General features: G+C 39.4%; 1 long non-coding RNA gene across 1 annotated transcript; it reads left to right on the forward strand.

Annotated features, from left to right (window-relative positions):
* Positions 1–1,349: 1,349 nt before the first annotated feature.
* Positions 1,350–14,541, forward strand: LOC148052303 (uncharacterized). The gene is made up of 4 exons (XR_015699143.1): positions 1,350–1,418; positions 2,180–2,242; positions 12,918–13,051; positions 13,312–14,541. It is a non-coding gene; the product is annotated as an uncharacterized LOC148052303 (long non-coding RNA).
* Positions 14,542–18,613: the final 4,072 nt, after the last annotated feature.

Here is an 18,613-nt window from a genome sequence, read left to right on the forward strand (position 1 = left end):
GCTAGGTAATAGGAGTGCTGTGCCCAGAACTAAAGTAATAAGGTTCAATAGTTTGGAGAAGTGGGGTTTTTTTCATTTTTTATTGTGCTTTTGGAGTATTTAATGCCTCACTAGACCTAAAAAACCCTAGGGTCCCATGCTCATTTCAATTCAATTAAGATATACAGGCTGTGCAAAATATACATCGATAGGGAGCCACATTTTCAGAAATAACTGCTTATCCGTGCACTTTTTAGCTCATTATAAGAGACTCATGGAATCCAACTTTAAATAAAGGTTGTTGGTGGACTAAATTACAACACGGTATCAAGAGACTTCATGAACTAGATATATTCTATTTTATTAAGCTTTCATCATATATGGTATGAGTCAGCAAAGCGTTCAGTCTCTGCTAACCAGAGTCCTGGTACTTACTCTAAATCTTGAAGGCAAATATTTTCCACCAAGGGCACCCTGTAAATGAACTGTAGGTTTTGGCCCTCTCCCTGTTAAAACAGACTTGACAGACTGTCCACCTCACAGACATTTTGGATCTCCTTCCAGAAAGCCTGCCAAGCACTCGAGGAGACAGCACGATCCTCACTTCAACACCGTACAGCATCATCCTTCCATGACAATATGCTTCCACGCAAACACACCAATTCCCTAAGACTTTATTCTCAAGACAACAAAGATTTGTTTTAAATTCTGAATAAATGAACAAGTTATTTCTCTTGTAAAATTACTTACTCTGGTTTGGTGCGAAGATGTGGGCTGTGTCCCTAAATCCTCCCTCAGCGGCGGCGCTGACGCTCTGCCTCTTCCCCTGCACATGGCCTCTCTGTTGAAGGGGCAGTCGCGCAACATGCAATGGCTGGTTCAGGTTATAAACACGCTGGTGTATGCCAAAAGGGGAAAAAATGCTCCAATTTCGATAATGCTTGTAGGAACTAAGTACTTTTTTGGGTTTCTGCCTCTGTCAGATGCTTAAAATTGTCCAAGATTTGCGAGGTGCGGGGAGGCCTGTCAGGGAATGACAGTACATTTCCTCAGGCAACCAAAAGTAGTTTCTAATGTGGTTTCTAGTCCTTTTCCCCAGTTGTTTCTTCTCTAGCAACGAGAGGGCCTTAGCAGCTATCAACACCACAAATAACACTCATGACATGCAGGTCAGGGAGACCTGTTGCCCCTCTGCCAAAATGGACTAAGACCCTTCTAATCTGCAAAGACAGCTTCTGTCAGCGCTCACACTGTAATGGGCTAGATGAAAGAATCACAGCCTGGGGAAATCATTACATTAATTTCTTCCTCCTGAGCCCTTATAATTTAGGTTAGGAAGGTGCCTCCTGATGCACCTGGGATGGCAGTCCCTGAGAGCTGCTGGGCTGAGGCTGTGTGGAAGCAGTGTGGCTGCTCCCAGCACAGCTGAGGGCACTGAGGTGGGGAGAGGGTGCTAGAAGGGGGCAGAAGGGGCTGAGTGGCTATTGCAGGAGGGGTAGGGGAAACCCTTCTCCTGGAGAGTGGGCCCTGCAAACAGATCCCAGAGCTGCTCAAGCAGAGGAGGAGCAGGGCAGGTACTAGAGGGTACTCCAGCAGTGAGGTGCCTATGGAGATACCCTCTTTGGATTTGCTCTGTCCAGTCTGCATTGTGCCCATATGGCAGTGCTATTGCTATTGGCCCTGGTCTGTGCTCTGGTAATGCACAGGGTTAGGGGTGTAAAGTCTTTCTGCCTTATGGTGGAGGAGCGGGCAGGTCCTGTCATGGGGTGTTAGGCCTGCTTGGGCCTAGTCTGTGAGCTGGGTTGTCAGTGTGAGCTGGGGCAGCGTTTTGGGGGCAGCGTTAAAGCATCAGTGAGCAGGTGGGGGGATGATAACTTTGCTGTGTGATTTGGGGGGAGCCCTGGGAGCAGTAAGGAGAGGCAGGCCCCCCTCAGGTGCTGAGGCCAGCCTAGCATGAGCGGGTGCTCTGGCTGGCCTGCTGGTGAGCCTGCACCCCTCACACGGGTGAGGGGCTGGGCATGGGGGGGTGGGGGTGGGGGGCGGCTTTTAAAAAAAAAAGAAAAAAAGTCTCCTTGAAGAAAAGGTGTGAAAAAGGCAGCAAAGTGGCCAACTGAGGGGAAACACGAGTTTCAGAGGGAGCTGCCAGGCTGGCCTGGGTCCCCTTCCCAGCTGGTTTGAGTTACTGTATCTCAAATTACAGGAACCCAGCGAGGGAAAGGGGGAGCGCTGGCGAGCTCCGGGGGGACGGACCTGCTGCAGCCCGGTGAGTTCCCTGCACTTTTTTTTTTTTTTTTTTTTTAAATCTTTCCCCTGGAAATCGGATCTGACAGTAAACATGATACAAATATAGCTTGAAAGCACAGCATGGCTCTTCAGACACCTCCAAGACTCAGTTTACTTGTTGCAAATGCAGCCAAAATGGAGATAATGAAATGTAATTCCTTTTTTTGGGGGGGAGGTAGCTAATGATTCAATGTTGGTGCAATTCTTAAAGGGTCTGAACAAGGGAATATCTTATGTTTCCAAAAGAAAATTTTAAAAAGTAACAGCATAATGCCAGAGGTGACAGTGGAGGTTGTACTTGGCTCAACTTCCTTGAACTGTAATAACTGTAAAATGTGTCTCTCTCTTTGCTGATATTTCTGTTATAGTAACAACCTTTGTGTTTGTACACATTAATGTTCTTACAATGAAGGACTTTGAGACATCCCCATTATAAATAATGACAGGAGTTGATTCACCTTTGAAGTAGATAGGAAAACTGCAGTCAATTTCTTACAGTATTTGATTATATTGTAAAGTATATGTAAAATTTTATTTTTAAAATGGCACTGCTCTGAAAGCTGTAGTGAAAGGTAACATGAAACCATCAGTCTCAACAGTATATAGTTATTTCTTTGCTTTAACTACAGGATAAAAGAATGATGAACCTTACCCTGTTTTTCTGTTTTGCTTTCTGGAGTCTTTTACATCTCTTATAACACAAGTTGGTACTAGCACATAGGCAGTTACCATTAACTCCAGCATTAAAGTGGTATGTGCCAGCATCAGAAAAATAGCACCCAGAGAATCAGTTGGTATTGTAATATGTAAAACAAGTGTTGAACACACATACGTGTAACACAAATCTGTCTTAATTTACAATATATGCAGAGTATGAAGTTCTTTACCGCAGCAACTTTTGGTATTGTGGGGTCAGAGACAAGGCCTTGTAATAACTTTCTTCATCACTAAGGGATTTGTAAAAGAATGAAATAGCAGTAGTTTAAAAAGACAAAAAAGAAAAAAATACATGCAGCAGGGATGCTGGTTTTTTCTAAATGTAATGACCTGTATTTCACAGGAAAGTAAGGGTGCCTTCTGTCTTGCCAGGGAGCTGGAAAAGTTCATTGTACTCCTACCCTCCACTGAGAGTACTGCAGTTTTGAATTTATGGGCCTATCAGTGCGAGGTTTGAAGGCCATAGTGCCAACGAGTGGTTATTCTGTGGATGTGCAGAATGCTGTATCCAGTGTCTCCAGCTTTCTAGAGTCTTTGAGATGGTCTTCGTTTCCTCTTCTATGGGAGAGCTGGGAGAAACAATCTATATTGGCATCTTGGTCACTGCAGTTCAGAACCTGTTTTCTCCTACATCTAATCAGTATCAGTTCACATAAGTACAACAAGCCCTGAATTTCAGTGACTGAGAGTCTAGCATGTGTGTAATTCTGTGCTTGGACAGCTGAGAGCAATAATCTCTCATGGTGTCCCTAGTCTCATCTAGAGATACCTTGAGTGAAGAAAAGGGAGGGGAGGGGGGCGGCTTTTTCTTGGTGGTGATTGGTTGTTGTCTTAGCTCACCTTAAAAAAGCAAGTGGGCGAAAAAAAATCTGGTTGGGTTTGTGTGTCTCACACTTGCATCACATCTCCCAAATTGTCCTTAGAAATCTGAGTTATTTGCTGAAACTCACTTGCTGCTTGAATGCGATTAAAGGTGGGGTAGAAAGTTGGTAAAATACATATGGGAGTTACATGGGAAGATAAGGTTAGTGGTGAATAAATTTAATGGCAGAACCAAAATATCCAATTCAAAACCTCTCAGATTTTTTTTCTTTGCATCTTAATTTGTAAAGAAAGGGAACAAGCCCATTTCTTTCTTTTGAAGGTCACCTTTAAAGGTGATATATACTTTATGGTACTACAGTAACTTCTGAAGAGATATGGGGCAAAGAGAGAGCTACTGAGACAATCAAGACCATTGAAAGCCTGACGATAGTGGTACCAAATTAGAGACAGGCACCTTGTATCTCAGGCAGTCCTGGTGGAAAAGAAAGGAGTGTTGTTTATCTGAAGTAGTAAAAATGTCTTAAAGTATGGTAGTGGGTGGTATATAACTTTTCATTATCCTGTCACACTTAGAAATTCTGCTTTGCAGCACCTCAAAGTTAAAAGCAAAACAAATTTATTGCAGTGTATCTGTCCTTCCAGGTGTTTTTTTTTTTGCCACTTTTCCTATCTAGATTTCAGACTTGGTATTAATCATTTCCCATATCATTCTTGAGATGAGATGAAATAACAAGGGACTGCAATGCTAAATTCAGATCAAAGGAAGCCATTGCTTTCCTTTTTTTTGGTTGCAAATCTAAAATGATGAGATCAAAAAGCTATTTAGTCTATGTTAATTTCAGTGCCACTTTCAAGGAGAGGATATTCTCCATTCCTAAAAAAGTTGTTTGTGCATTAAATAGTTTCCGTGGCATTTTGAATATGGTGAAAATCCTTTTGTTAATTTTTGATGCTCTACTGAAGGTGAAAGAACAGATGCAATTTAGGCCTGGAAGACATTTTGTCTATTTTACATGGATATACACATTTGTGTAAGCTTTTTAATCAGAGCTGCAAAAATTTCCTGTCTTCTCTACATGGCCAAATCGTTGTGGTTGTGTGAAATTGGTTCACTTATGTACAAATCCATGTTCAGTTAACTGATTACAATGTGTAAGTACCTGCATGCATGCAGAAGAAATTTAAAATAAAAACCCAAACAAAAAAAACCAAACATTTAAACTGGCAACATGGAAGGCATTCAGGCCACGTAATGATTGGTGCTGGGCAACTGAAAATAATGCATTTAATTATTATTTCTGTAGTTTTTTAAAGTTGGAGGGGCTTTCAATAAAACAAAGGTTTTTATTTATCTTTCCTACATATCCTCGGTTTTTAAAAGCTAAGATTAAAGGAGTGGCCTGAATCAGTGGGACAGGTCTTCCTGCAGATTCTGCCCTGGAACAAAAGCTGTGTGGAGTGGAAGACTGGGGAATCTGCCAGTGTATACAATGGCATATCGCACCACTGCAAGTAACTCCATACCTTAGACCTCCAGCCAGACCTAGGATGCAGTGTATGTTTGAATATGGATGGAGGTGTCTTAACTTCTGCAGTTTAATATCTACCATGTGTGCCTTTAACCCAGAATATCACTGAAATGTGAAATATGACTAGGACTGTGCCCTTCTGAGGGATGTACATAGTGCTTCTCCTGTAAGTCTGACTTTTTTACAGCATATGTACTTATATGGGTTTTACTTCTCCGTGGACTAAAACCTAGTGTTTTTCAGTTTGAAGTGCTTTTTTGAATGTTCATAAGGTGTGGAGGAGTATAAGTAGTAGCAGAAACACAGGCTTCTGACATTTAGTATTCAAATAAGAACAACAGACTCCTAATGCCTGAGGGAAGCTAATATCTATCTGTCTAAGTGGTAATTAGGTCATAAGATTTCTGCTTAATTTATTATATTAATTATATATTAATTATTTTAATTGGGAAGTAACTTCTCAAGTCAAAGATTCTGGAGTCTGAATGATACTGAAGTTTAACTTTGTTTACATGTCAGAAGACAATGACCTCTTGCTATATGAGAGGAAGAGGTAGATTTGACCATCTCTGACAGTCAAAGACCAGAAATCCTCTATAATTGTCATTGTTATTCTAAATCTGCTGTTGTAGATCCACTTACTTGAATAGGGATCACTTATTGAATTACCCATTTTGGATCAGAAGCAAGATTCTGTCATTCAGATGATCATAGCAAAAGGAATACAGGAGAGCATGAAAACTCTGAAGGTAGAATAATTCTGTTCCTAGATAGTGGATAACTCTTTCAAACAGGGTCAGAGCTAACACAACAGATTTTATGTAGCTGTTTTAAGGAATACACCATGTCTTCCACAACCCAGTCCTTTTAGCTGTCTTTATCTGTGATCAAAATAGAGAGTCATTAGGGGTTTGAAAGTGCATGACGAAGTAGATTAGAAAATGTAAAAATACTTCTGCGTTTCGGAAACCTGTGATGTTGTGAAAGGAAAGCAGTGTGCAAGAGCTGTAACTATCAATACTAGTAGAAACACTTTCTTCCCTTCCCACTTTTCCTCTGATAACTTACCTAGCAATTACTTGTAAAAACAGTTCTTGCAGCTGGAGTATCTCTTGTCATGGCAGTTACCCCCCTAATGACAAAGCTGAAACCCTGAACTCGCATACCAAAGCAAGTTTCTTCTATGGCTTTATTGTTTGTTTTTGCATTATCTTAAGAGCTTCAGTTTACATTAGAGGTTGGGGCAGATAGGTAGTTAGTAGTTTCACAAGATAATGAGCTGAGGTTGTTGATTGATAAGGGTTTGTGAACCCGATAGGTAAACTGCCTGTCACTGTGCAGCAAGTTGGGCTTGTGGTCTCACTGCTTGTTGTCCTGCAAGATTCCAGTGTGTCATGGGCACATGCAGTCCTGACCCTGCAATTTGCAGCTGTGAGACTTGAAGCTTTGTTTATGTTCCCACAAAAAATTGTGAGTACCCTTTCCATCCCACTTGTTTCTCAACCACAGGTAGCACTGCATACATGACTCATTTTCCAGTGTCTGCTTACTGTTAAGCAGCTGATTATGGTCACTGCTTATCTGTTGGGCTTCTCCTACTTGCACCATTTGATCAGTCACATCACTGACATGGTGACAATCTGGTCTATTTCTTATGTGTACGTTACCATGACTGAACAACAGGTGATTAGCTTGGATATTTTTGTTGTTCCAGATGAGAAAGCATATATAAGCTATCTTCCATTCTGTTGTATTCAATATTACAAGACATGTAATCTGAAACATGAAATAGGTAACCTACATGCTTAAGTGATAGCAACTCTTCAGTAAGAGTAGTGTCTCCTGACTTCGGGTTAAAGGGAATGCCAGCAGGCCTGCAATAATAGGCAAGACAGGTGAGGAAGAAAATAGTCACTATATGATATTAACTTATTTATGGTGAGCCAAGGCAGAGAAGCAACTCCTTCCAACTGATGCAAGAAATTTGAGATAGCAGAATACCAAACTCTGGGTTTTTTTGGGTGCAGGCCAGTATTTCTTGCAAGATCATTATACTTTCTAATGTGATTACCCTTTCTGTTTAAGGTTTTTCTACCTGAAAAATATTTCTTTCCTTAGGAAAAAGTAGGTATAACCTTTCCACAAAGAAGCAGCAGAAAGAGGCATTCCTGAGTTATTGGGAATGGAGCAAGAGAGCCATGATTACTTACAAAAAATACTTGCCAAGACCTTGTGAGCCATGCTTCAACCCACAGTGGACTTGAAGGGTATTACAGAATAAACATCTAAAAATGGGTTTATAATGGAAACCTTGACAGACCTAAAAGCAAAGCAGTAAGCAGGTGCCACTATAATTAAGAGCAGTGACCCTTCAAAGAAAAGGGTTGCTAGAAGGTAAATAAACTGCCATTGTACAGCTCACCTCGTTAAACAGGAAAGTTTGGAAAATGATTGGAGAAACAGCATCAATCAGTGTTACCTTAGACATCAGTTATAAGAGACAGCTGCCGGCTGTGGGACAAACGTAGTGTATGTACTATTAAAAACAAGGTCTTTGTTCTGAGACTTGTGCTACAGGTAATCTGAACCCTTGAATTTATATCCTGTTTGCAGTGGTCAGGTTCTTTAATATCATTTTTAATGATGTTATATATCCCCCCCCTTAAATCTTTGACATATGTAATATACTAGGTCAGGTGAGTAGGAATATTCAGATGAGCGAGTTGAGTTTCAGACAGTCTCATGTGTAGTGGATGTGTCAGTATAATTCTGTATGCATGCTCTCCCCTTCTTTTTTTTAACTTTACCTTTTAATATGTCAGTGTAATTATGTCTGATGTTGATTGTTTCAAGTTCATGGGTTACTTCAGCCAGTTAAAGCTGGGTTGTTTGGTACAGTTTTCTGGTTGTTGTTTTTTTTGTTACAGCATGAGTGTTGTTTCAGGCAGTTTCACAGAAGCATGGTAAAATTGCTGAATGAACATGACTGCTTTGATTGGCAGGGGACACTAAGTCACAGCTGAAGCCTGCATCATCATTGACTGCAAAAGCAATATTGTTTTTAGAGTAGTGGAAGGATACCCAGAATGGAGTTTGGAATTGTTTTGCTCATTATCAAGCATATCTCATTCTAGAGATTTATTTTGCCCTGCATGCAAGCTCTTTTGTGGAACAGTTTAATCTTGGATATTGTTGCAGGGAAGATAGTGAGGTTGTCTCAGGCTTTAGCTCATGTTACTGGGGTTTTGGGCTTTTTTTTGTGGTGGTGTCCTGTTGTGTGCATGTGTCGTCCCCGCCCCCAAACAGTCTGATGTGTATGTCTTGAGAGGGAGTACTCTGCTTCTTTTTATCAGAGATAGTGTCTGGCAAGTCCAAATCATTGGTTTTAAGGCTGATAAAAATTTAAATAAGCTTACAAAGCAATTGAGTTAGTGGTACAAAATCCTAGGTAATTGCTTTCAGTTAGGTTTTTAACCTATATTCTGCCTTAACTTCAGATTCTAAACCTTAACTGTTTCTCTGCTGGGAAATAGAGAAGTATGATTGTATGTTTAAACTGTGGCATCTGGAAAAAATCAAATATTTTTTCCCATCAATTTGATACTCCTAGATTGTCTATCAATTTATCTTGAACTATTGCCAGAGAAACATGATGCCAATCAGTTTGAACTCCAAACTAAGGACTGCAGCTTCTGAAGCAGCAGGAATTTCTTTCCTCTGGAAGTCTTTACTTCTAGGTGTGGCACAACTTGCTAGCATTTGCAGACTGGCACTGGCAAAAATGAACATATAGGTGCAGTCTTAATGAAAATGAATCTATAAATTGAGATGTATTTTTAAATGACTGGTTAATGCCTGTTGTGTGTGTTCATAATGATCTGAAAGGAGCTCGAGGCTATAAAGCTTGCAGCAGTTGTAATTTTGACCACTAAAGAAGCAAAGCATGGCTTCTGAAGGTTTCACTTGCTTAATCTCTTCTTTAACGCCTCACAGATTGCTTGTTTATCAAACTGGCTACTTTGATAAAGCTGCTTATCTCAGATCAAGAGCACAATATCTATCAACTTCAATTTATTAAATGCCAGGAATGAGAATATCTCTGTTTCATTGGCATAACAGGTTGCATTTAGCAACTACCTTCTTTTTAAACATGACATTCTTTTTTTATTCTTGCTGGTTAACCATTTGGTGGTGTTTCCCTTCTCCCAAAAGTCAGTCTAATGCTCTTAACAAGTACTGGGTAAAGGGTATCTCTTCCCCTGATCCGCTGGCTATGGTGCTGTTAATATAGCCCAGGATACTGTGAGCCTTCTTTGCTTCTCAGTCCTTCAGTTCCTAGACCGTATTGTTGCAAGGAGCTCTTCCTTCTCAGATGCATGACTCTGCTTTTGCCTTTGCTGAATTTCACAAGGTCCCTCTTGTTCCATTCCTCCGACTTTTGTAAGTCTGTCTAAATAGCAGCCCTGCCTTCAGGCATGTCAAAGGGTGCAACGAGTTTGGTGTCATCTGCAAACTTGACAGAGCACTATGTCACCTCCTCAGAGTCATTGATAAAGATGCTAAACACAACAGGTCCCTGTGACATTCAACTTACTGCCCTTGGCAAGAGGTATGAGTAGGTACTATATACTTAGAACAAACAGCATAATTTCTGTGTGGTTCTGGTGTGTAATCACCACTTGCATAGCTTGAGTAACTCAAGCTGGGTCTTTTACATGACCTGTTAATGGGAAACAGAGATGATACTGATTTGGTAACTTCATTTCCATTGCTTATGGCTTCACTGTGACCCCAATATGTTGTCTTCACGCTCTTTTATAGTGGTACCACTGGTAAGGCCCTTTGCCTTACTTAGCCTGTTGGCTGTAGGTTGCTGCTCTTCTACACATTGGTTCTGCAGCTCCAGCAGTTTTGACTAGGAAATTGAAGTGGCAAGCAGAGGCATTCTGGGAAGGAAAACTCATTTATTTCCTAAATGGCTGTTCAGTTGCATGTGTTAGAAATGACTTCTGGCTCAGACTTTGCTCTTGGGAAGTATAGCTATTCAGTAGAGAGAGAGATACGTTATGACAGAACCAAAATATGCTAAAAGAGCAATTGCTGCTTATGGTCTCATGGCATCATTTGATCTCAGCATTGTTTCAGGCTTTTGAGTGGAGATTGAAGCTTTTGGGGGATTTGGTCTGTTCTGAACACCTAAAATGCCTTTACTGCAGCATCCCAGGAAAATGCTGTCGTTCAAAATAAAGGAGAAGCAGAAAGGTCCTACTAGCTCAGACTCAGACTTAATGTTGTAACAACTCATTAATGCAAAGAATGGATTATCTTCCAGTTTTAAAACAAAATTACAGTAGTGTGTAGCTGTTAAAGAGAAGAGAAAAATCAGGGTATTTTTAGTTTCTGATTAGAAACCTATTGTAGGGGCTAGCTGGAATAATGACAGCTCCTTTATTAATGCATGCTGGCTGTGTATTATGATAGCAGCACAGAAGAAACTTGCACTTACTTTGTTTTCCTGCCTTGAAAGATATGTGAACCTCTAATGCTTTAACTGAAATATTAAGCTTCTAGAGCCATCTGGTTTAACTAGTCCTAACACTTCCAAATAAGTTTGTTATGAGGCTACTGAAATAAATGTAGCTGCCTTTCTTCTTATAAGGTTTTTCCTTTGGTGATTTAGCTTGCCTTGTTCACATGAAATGTTCTAAGATACAAGATCTTAGAGACTACTCATCAATCCATATTTTGGAAAGGTATACTGACCTTGCACTTATAGATGTGGCTGGGCAAGGGATGAGTGTGATCATCCATCATCACACGTAATACTGGACAAAACGGAAAGAGCAAAATATAGTACTTGCAAAGAGGGTAAGCCAGTGATTCATGTCATTATCTTCCAGAGCTACTTTTCAAGCAGCAGTATATGGCGTGGAACAGCGTATTCTCTGTGAAAAGAAATGCAGATATAAACTTTTACCTCTTCCTGACATTGAGAAGCACATTCCTCATTCAGCCATGAAAATTTTACAGCTGTTTATTCAACCTTTGGAGTTCACTGTCTCTGCCTGAAGGCTGGCTGAATATCTGCATGCTTCTGAAAAGACCTATTCATAAGCAGTGGAATCTATAAGCGTGCTCTCTTGCCTCCAGAAGTATTGCTCAAGGGACTTAAAATTTGGTGATTTTTGAGTCCATTGTTGGTACTTGAAATTGCACATTACGTACCCATTTAGTTCTTATTTGAAACAACACAAGAAGGTATGCCGTACTAGATTAGAACAATGGTCCTTCAACCTTCAATGCTGGCATAGGAGATTCTAATTAGGAAGAGCACGCAAGTATCTGTTGTCCATTCCCGTCATACTTGCCCAACATCCTGAATGCCTGTATTAGGGATTTGCCTGTTACACTTAGCATCTGTTTATGGGCATGTTTACAAATTCAGAAATAACAATATGAATGGTAGGAACAAATATTATGCCTGTTCAGGCTACAACATGTAGTTTCTGAAGTGCTCCTAATGCCACAATGTTCCTTCTCTGTGAACCAAGTTACTGAGATGACACCATTTTGTTGTAGAAATTTTTTTCTCTTTAAAATACTTTAACCCTTTAATTCAAGCAAATAACCTTTGAATTTCTTATGTCACACAGGGTTAATTCATTCTCCACAGTGAAGTATGAAAATTTCAGAAATAACATATTCTGTTCCACTGCTGTCCATGTAAAATATTGTTTACACTCCAGGCCTATTGCTTCAGGAAATTATTGATAGGAACAGCTGCTCTTTCACAAGAAAAGTAGAAAAGTCCTTCCTCTCCAACCAGGGGCACTTTTCAGCCACCTTTACTTTATCACCATGACACAGAAGCATGGAAGATTGGATTTCAGACTTTAAATAATAATAAAAAATGCTTAGGAAAGAAACTCTCTAAAACTTTGCTTGGGAACTTTTGTGAAGCTCTGAGCCATCTCCCTGTGCTCAAAAGGATTTGTTCAAAACAAAATGAAATTCGGAGTATAAGATACACAGTACAGTCAGCATCCAACTTCAAATGCACCTCATTGCTGCTGAGTTGAACATTATAATTACAGTTAGAAGTCTGCAGTGCTTTGTGCATAAATTATTTAAATTAAACCACATAGATTATTCAAATTTTATCTCCAAGAAACACTTCCAAAAGCCTGCTAACATTCACGTTACAACTCATTGCTAACATGTAAAACTATTAAAGGTTTGATTATTTTTTAAAAATCTTTTTGGAACTAGACTCTGTGCAATGACTTGACTTATTTCAAGTTGAATGAGTCTTAAATGTATTTGGTGGTACTGGTGTTGCAATTTCAGATCCACCTTCAAGCTCAGTTGAGCAAAGACTAAGCTGGTACTATTTAGTCTTTCCTCTCCTGGTAAGAAAGTAGCATTCTGTGACTTTTTTTGCATGCAAACCAGAAGCCTCTCCAGTAAAAATTAGGAATTCACACTTTTTACCTTGTAAGAGCAGCCCTGGCTGGGGTAATAATTTGACATGATATTGATAATTATTTGCTTGAGACAGTCCTAACAAAATAATAATATTTGCAGGTGAAAAGAGCTTCATGAGAGAAGGTCTAACCAGGGTGAACCTGACTCCTGGAGGAGATCCCTCATTTTGAGCATTTCTCATGAGTGGTTGGGGAAAGCAATGTGATCAGTTCATTCCTCTGTTGCCAATGCAGGTAAATGAAGCAGGTTAGACCAGCCGGTGACAGACACCCTGGCCTATCAGGGAATATCCAAAACCAGAGAAGAGTAATGGGAATTGTTTTAATATTTGTTTTTTGGTTACTTTTACAATCAGAAACTTCTTCAGAAGTTGCAGTGCTTACTATAGACTATGAAGCAGATAAAAATATATTTTATTATTAAAAAACATTGTATATGTGAATGAATCACTGTCCTGCACTACGTTCTCTTTTGATTTTTATTTTTTCTTCAGGCAAAAGGAGTGGAAATAAGAAAAGCACAACTTTAGTGATCATACTATTCCTTTCCCTTTGTGAATTGAAACAATACAATGAAAGAGTAGAGATACTTACTGCTATGTTACAGTTAAAGTGCAACAAAACGCTCAGCCAGATCTAGGCAGTATCTGAATAACGAGGTGCTTGACTGTGACAGTTGGCCAAGTTTCCTCAACTGTTTGAACTGTCTTCAGCCCAGTTTGTATTCCTGCTGAGGGTGCTTATTAGCAAAGAAACTCTAAAGCCCAAAAACGGGGGCGGAAGCCAGTCAGAAGATGGAAGTGAAAAAGTAGGAATAAACATTAAGCCTGATCCAAGAGGACAAATCCTATCTTGCCTGATATCCTACTTCAGAGGAACAGTATGCTTGCAGTAAATCGAGTCCTAGTACCTAATAGCTGCAGACTGGCTTACACGCAAAAGCAACAAATGAATACATTCAGACAAAACTGAAAGCTGAATGATCAGCTTTATTTTAGTATCTCCTAACAGTGGTAGGCTTGTGAACTCTGTACTGGATGTCAGTACATCTTGTGCTCTGGGCTATGCTCTGTTCTGAAATGCTCTGTGGGGTCCTCGTGAGAGGAAGTTTCTCGTGGCCTTGCCAAGTGCTGGATGGTGGCAGGACTGTGTTCAGCGACCGCAAAATGATGCTTTTCCCATACTGTGGCAGAAGGTAAAGCAGTGACAGGGTATAGAATTATTTAAGTGCACTGAAGATGTTTCTGAAGGTCCTGGGACAGCATATAGAGTGCTTTACAAACACAGAATAAGATGTGCTTCTTCCAAAGGGTTTTAAAAAAATCACATAGGAGACAAGTGAGATCAAATGTATTCAAGCCAGACAGGGGACTCGAAGAGAAGTATGAGTAATCACAGGCAGCACTTCATCTATCCTCTTCAGAGTTGTCAAGTGTAAGCTTGCATTTGTCAGCACCAGATACAGAAGTCATGCCAGAAAGTGACAGAACTTCAGGGTTGGGTTTTTTTCCTGTAGAGATAGGGAAAGGGAGGAGAAAGAGCAAAAATGCCTTAGCATTTAGTTTTCAGTGTATTAAAGTCACAGAGCAAAAAGGAAAATGGAAAACAATGTAAAATTTCTGCATTAAAAGCATGATTATTTTTCCCCACATGGTGTTTCCAGGTGTTTTATAAACGTATACTACCTGTATATAAATTAACACTATGATGGTGAGGTCAGCTTACTTCAGGGACTTAGTAATCTTTCTCCCCAGAAACCAGTTCTCAAGATTTGTGTTGAAAGTTGGTGAGTCACAGCACCTTTCAAGACAGTCTTACTACCTCCTGAAGAGAAAGAAAAGTAAATCTCAGTCTTGTAATTTGTCTGCATTGTATCGTTGCCTGTTACAGTACAAGAGGATAATCAGTATCCCTTAAAATGGGAATTGAACATTCATATTTTTTCTGGAGTAATAAACTGTCAGGATAGGCCAGTTATACAAAGCAGTCTAATGGTTGGCAACCTGAATTCATCTGAGTGGCCTGCATTTTAATACAGCCAAATAAAGGTGCTATATCTTAGTGTGAAAAATGTAGGCCATCCTTAGTGACAAGAGAATGTATCAGGGAGGTAGTGACTCTGGCAAGGATCTGGAAAGCACAGTGGGCAACCAGTTGGGGGACAGTCCTATTGGGAGGCTGTCGGCTAACATGTGTCCTGGGATGTGTGAGTAGAGAAGAGATTGGTGTCTTTTAGAGTACATTTGACTCAAACAGAAGCAATGACCTTCCTACAGGAATGCTGGGTGAGTTCGGTGCTTGTGCTACACAGCAGATGGAGAATTGCAATGGCAGCTTCTCCCTTAAAACTCATGACTATTAAAACTCCAAAGTTGTAGACTCTTGAGAATATTAACTTTAGAGGCTATTGATATTTGAATTGGTAAATGTATCATACTTTAAGATTGGATGCTGTATTAACCTGTTATTTGACCTTAGATATTGTCACTGTTATGTATATATTAATGTGTGTATCAGCAGGTGCACTCTAAAATAAATATTGTTAAACAGGGCTGTAATATATGACCTGAGTTTAATCACTGAGGCAAATTACTAGTTTGAAATTCTAGCATCTCTGGAGGAATAACTTCTGTGCAAAATACTGGTTTTTACCAAACCAGCTGTGATATAGATAGGATTAGAGCAGTGCAATCTTTATCAATGCAAATCTTTAACTACTGGGATGTGATTTTTCCACCCTCACCCTCTATGGGCAGTCACTTGTAAATCTATTTCAGCATGCCATTGGGGGTGGGGTGGGGCGGGGGGTGTTATTTTCTCTGCCAGCTCTTCATTGTTAGGAGGCATAGGTATATTGTAAAATGATTGAGGTATGCAAAGGAAGGTGTCCTCCATGACTAGCAGTGCTGTAAAGGGACATGCCATTGCTTGTCAATGAGAGCTTTAAGAGTGATAACACATGATGGTAGCATCAGTAACCAAGTATTTGGCATCAAATATGTAATAACAAATAGCTGCAAACATCTGCAGACAAATAGGTTAGAATACCTGTAGCAAACCATAATATTTTTGTCTTTTCAGCAGAACTAAGATAAAATATATTAATAATCTGGTCCTGGGAGCAAATTCAATGAAGGTTTTAACTCTTCTCTCTGTCAGTAACTCATAATCAGCAATCATCTTTGGTCCAGTAAAATCACTTAACCAATGTTTAATATTATGAATGTTCTTAAATCTGTTACTGGCCATAGACTGTATTAAAATGAATCACCAAATTGTAGTGCACAAGAACCTGGTTTGCAATTTACAGAAGACTTTTAATCCTCTTATTCTTGAACATCTTAATTCTGAATTCTTCAATGTCATTTAAGGTTTTCACTTGGTATAGTTCTGTTTCCTGAAAAATCAGTGGAAGGTGGAGTTAAGCCAACACAGAATGTGTCTGAAAATCTCATACTTAAAGTCTAATTTTTTTTTTAGAGTGACAATTTACTGCTGTAGAAAATGCAATGAAGAAAGGTATGCTTTTTAAAGGGTCATATTTTCTGAATGAATAACACAATTTTGCAGACATGGTTATTTGGAGGAGAAATTAGTATTGCTATGACACTTAGATACCTGATGAGGAAGAAATAGACCTGTTCCAAGTTGTTGAAGATTTGAAAATTGCTGAAGATCTGAAATTCCTCTTGGGGTTTGTATCTCTCAAATTATAAATGAAAGAAAAAGCTTTCAACTTTGTATCCTTCATCACAAACCAAGTATTAAGTTAGTTATGCGTGTATAGTGACTCAGTAACAATGACACATGGCTTGAGGATCTATACAGAGTTAAAAGGCTGCATAAGAACCATTTCTGCTTCCTTGTGTAGGCTATTCAAACCTTTCATCTTTGCATGATCAAGTAAGCAGGGCTGTATGGGGCAACTTTCCTCAAAGTAAATGGGCATAGAGTTAACAACCTCATGATACACAGCTGGTAATGACCAACAGCAAGACATTCCTTTCTTCCTGCAGTGATGGAAATTATGATTCTTCCATATGTTATTTCTTGGTGGTTAGGTTATAATACCTCTTTTAGGTCTAGTATTTGTAGCACCATCTGATTTAGGTCTTGACTTGCAATTTCATCTTTTCAGTTCTGGAAAGAACCACAGTAGTTGCTTGGGGTTTTTTGTTTTGTTTTGGGTGTTTTTGCACCCCACCCCAATCTGGGTGTGTTGGGCACTCGTAGGAAAGTTCTAAACTCAATACCCATTTTTCAGCTGTGTTTTGGGATGAGTCAAAAAGAGAAACAATATGGAATTCACTAGTGAGTCTCTCTAAAATGCAAAAGGCAGCTTGTATATCAAGTCAGACCAACTTAGTGGATAAACAGGAATGTTCAGTTTTTTCTAAATAAGTTCAAAGAAGAATAACAAACATCTTTCTCTCCCCCCACCCCAAATTTCCTTAAACCTGTGTTTAATTTTGTATAGGACTATTTCCCTCTGTCATGCTGTTTTACAATTTAAAATACTTCAACAAATCTGAAGTAAACCTTAATGTTGCATGCGAATTCTAAACTCATCAGCTTTAGTTGTATAATAAAATCATGTCCAAGCACAGTGTGACATGCTAAAGATGGTGTTATTTCAAACCCCTGTGGTTTATAGCCCACAATTCCATTATTATTTATTCAAAACTCCCTTTAAAATTCCCCATGTTATCACTGAAAATATTTCTTTGTTGTCTTTAATTACTCTGATAGAAGTCTGGTAGACTGTATGTTGAATGTGTTATTAAACAGGCTACAATTAAATGTATGTTTCAAAGGCACAGTCCTGTACTTGTTACACAGAATTGAAGACAAGTATTCCATGAATTCTGTTTAGTAGTGTAGCTCTCATGGTTCAACTGTAGCAGGACATCAGTGTCTTGTTGCAGAGTTGAGAAAAGCTAGTAGATTTGGACGTAATGCTTCACTTCTTTTTCTCCTATGCATAATAGCACAGGGTATTTGTATCTAGCACTATATTTGTATGGTTGGTGGTTTTTTTTTTTTAAACAAATGTCATGGCACTTGCACTTAAATAGAATCTTCTCATAGCAGGAGTTGCCCACCACCCTAACATAAAGGCAAATTGTCATACACAACAAAAATAGGATTTGTTTAATAAGGAAAACTAGTCGCTGTTTCCAAAACAATCTAAAGTTGATGAAAACCAGATTAACTTTAAATCTTATTGATTTGTCTTTCCAATAAATCTGTGCCTATCTCATTTGTAGCATGAATTGTTCATAAACGCAAATGGTTATACACTTTTTTTAGAAAAGAAGCCATTTACCTAAACAGCAGCTTCTGTTCACTATTATTTTTGGTTCCTGTTATGTGCCTGATTAAAGTCCCACACATATATCATGAAAAGCTTTTGAGGAGATTTTCTATTGGTCTAGTATCATAGAATCATTAAGGTTGGAAAAGACCCTTAAGATCATTGAGTCCAACTGTTAACCTAGCACTGCCAAGTCCACCACTAAACCATGTCCTCGAGCATAACGTCTACCTTTCTTTTAAATACCTCCAAGGATGGACACTCAACCACTTCCCTGGGCAGCTTGGTCCAGTGCCTGACTACCCTTTCAGTGAAGAAGTTTCTCCTAATATCCAACCTAAACTTCACCTGGCGCAGCTTGAGGCAGTTTCCTCTTGTCCTATCGCTTGTTACTTGGGAGAAGAGACTGACCCCACCTCGCTACAGCCTCCTTTCAGGGAGTTGTAGAGAGCAATAAGGTCTCCCCTCAGCCTCCTCTTCTC

Source organism: Nipponia nippon, unplaced genomic scaffold, assembly GCF_047370975.1.
Source record: "Nipponia nippon isolate SJK-2023a ecotype South Korea unplaced genomic scaffold, ASM4737097v1 scaffold_5, whole genome shotgun sequence".
Classification (NCBI taxonomy): Eukaryota; Metazoa; Chordata; class Aves; order Pelecaniformes; family Threskiornithidae; genus Nipponia; species Nipponia nippon.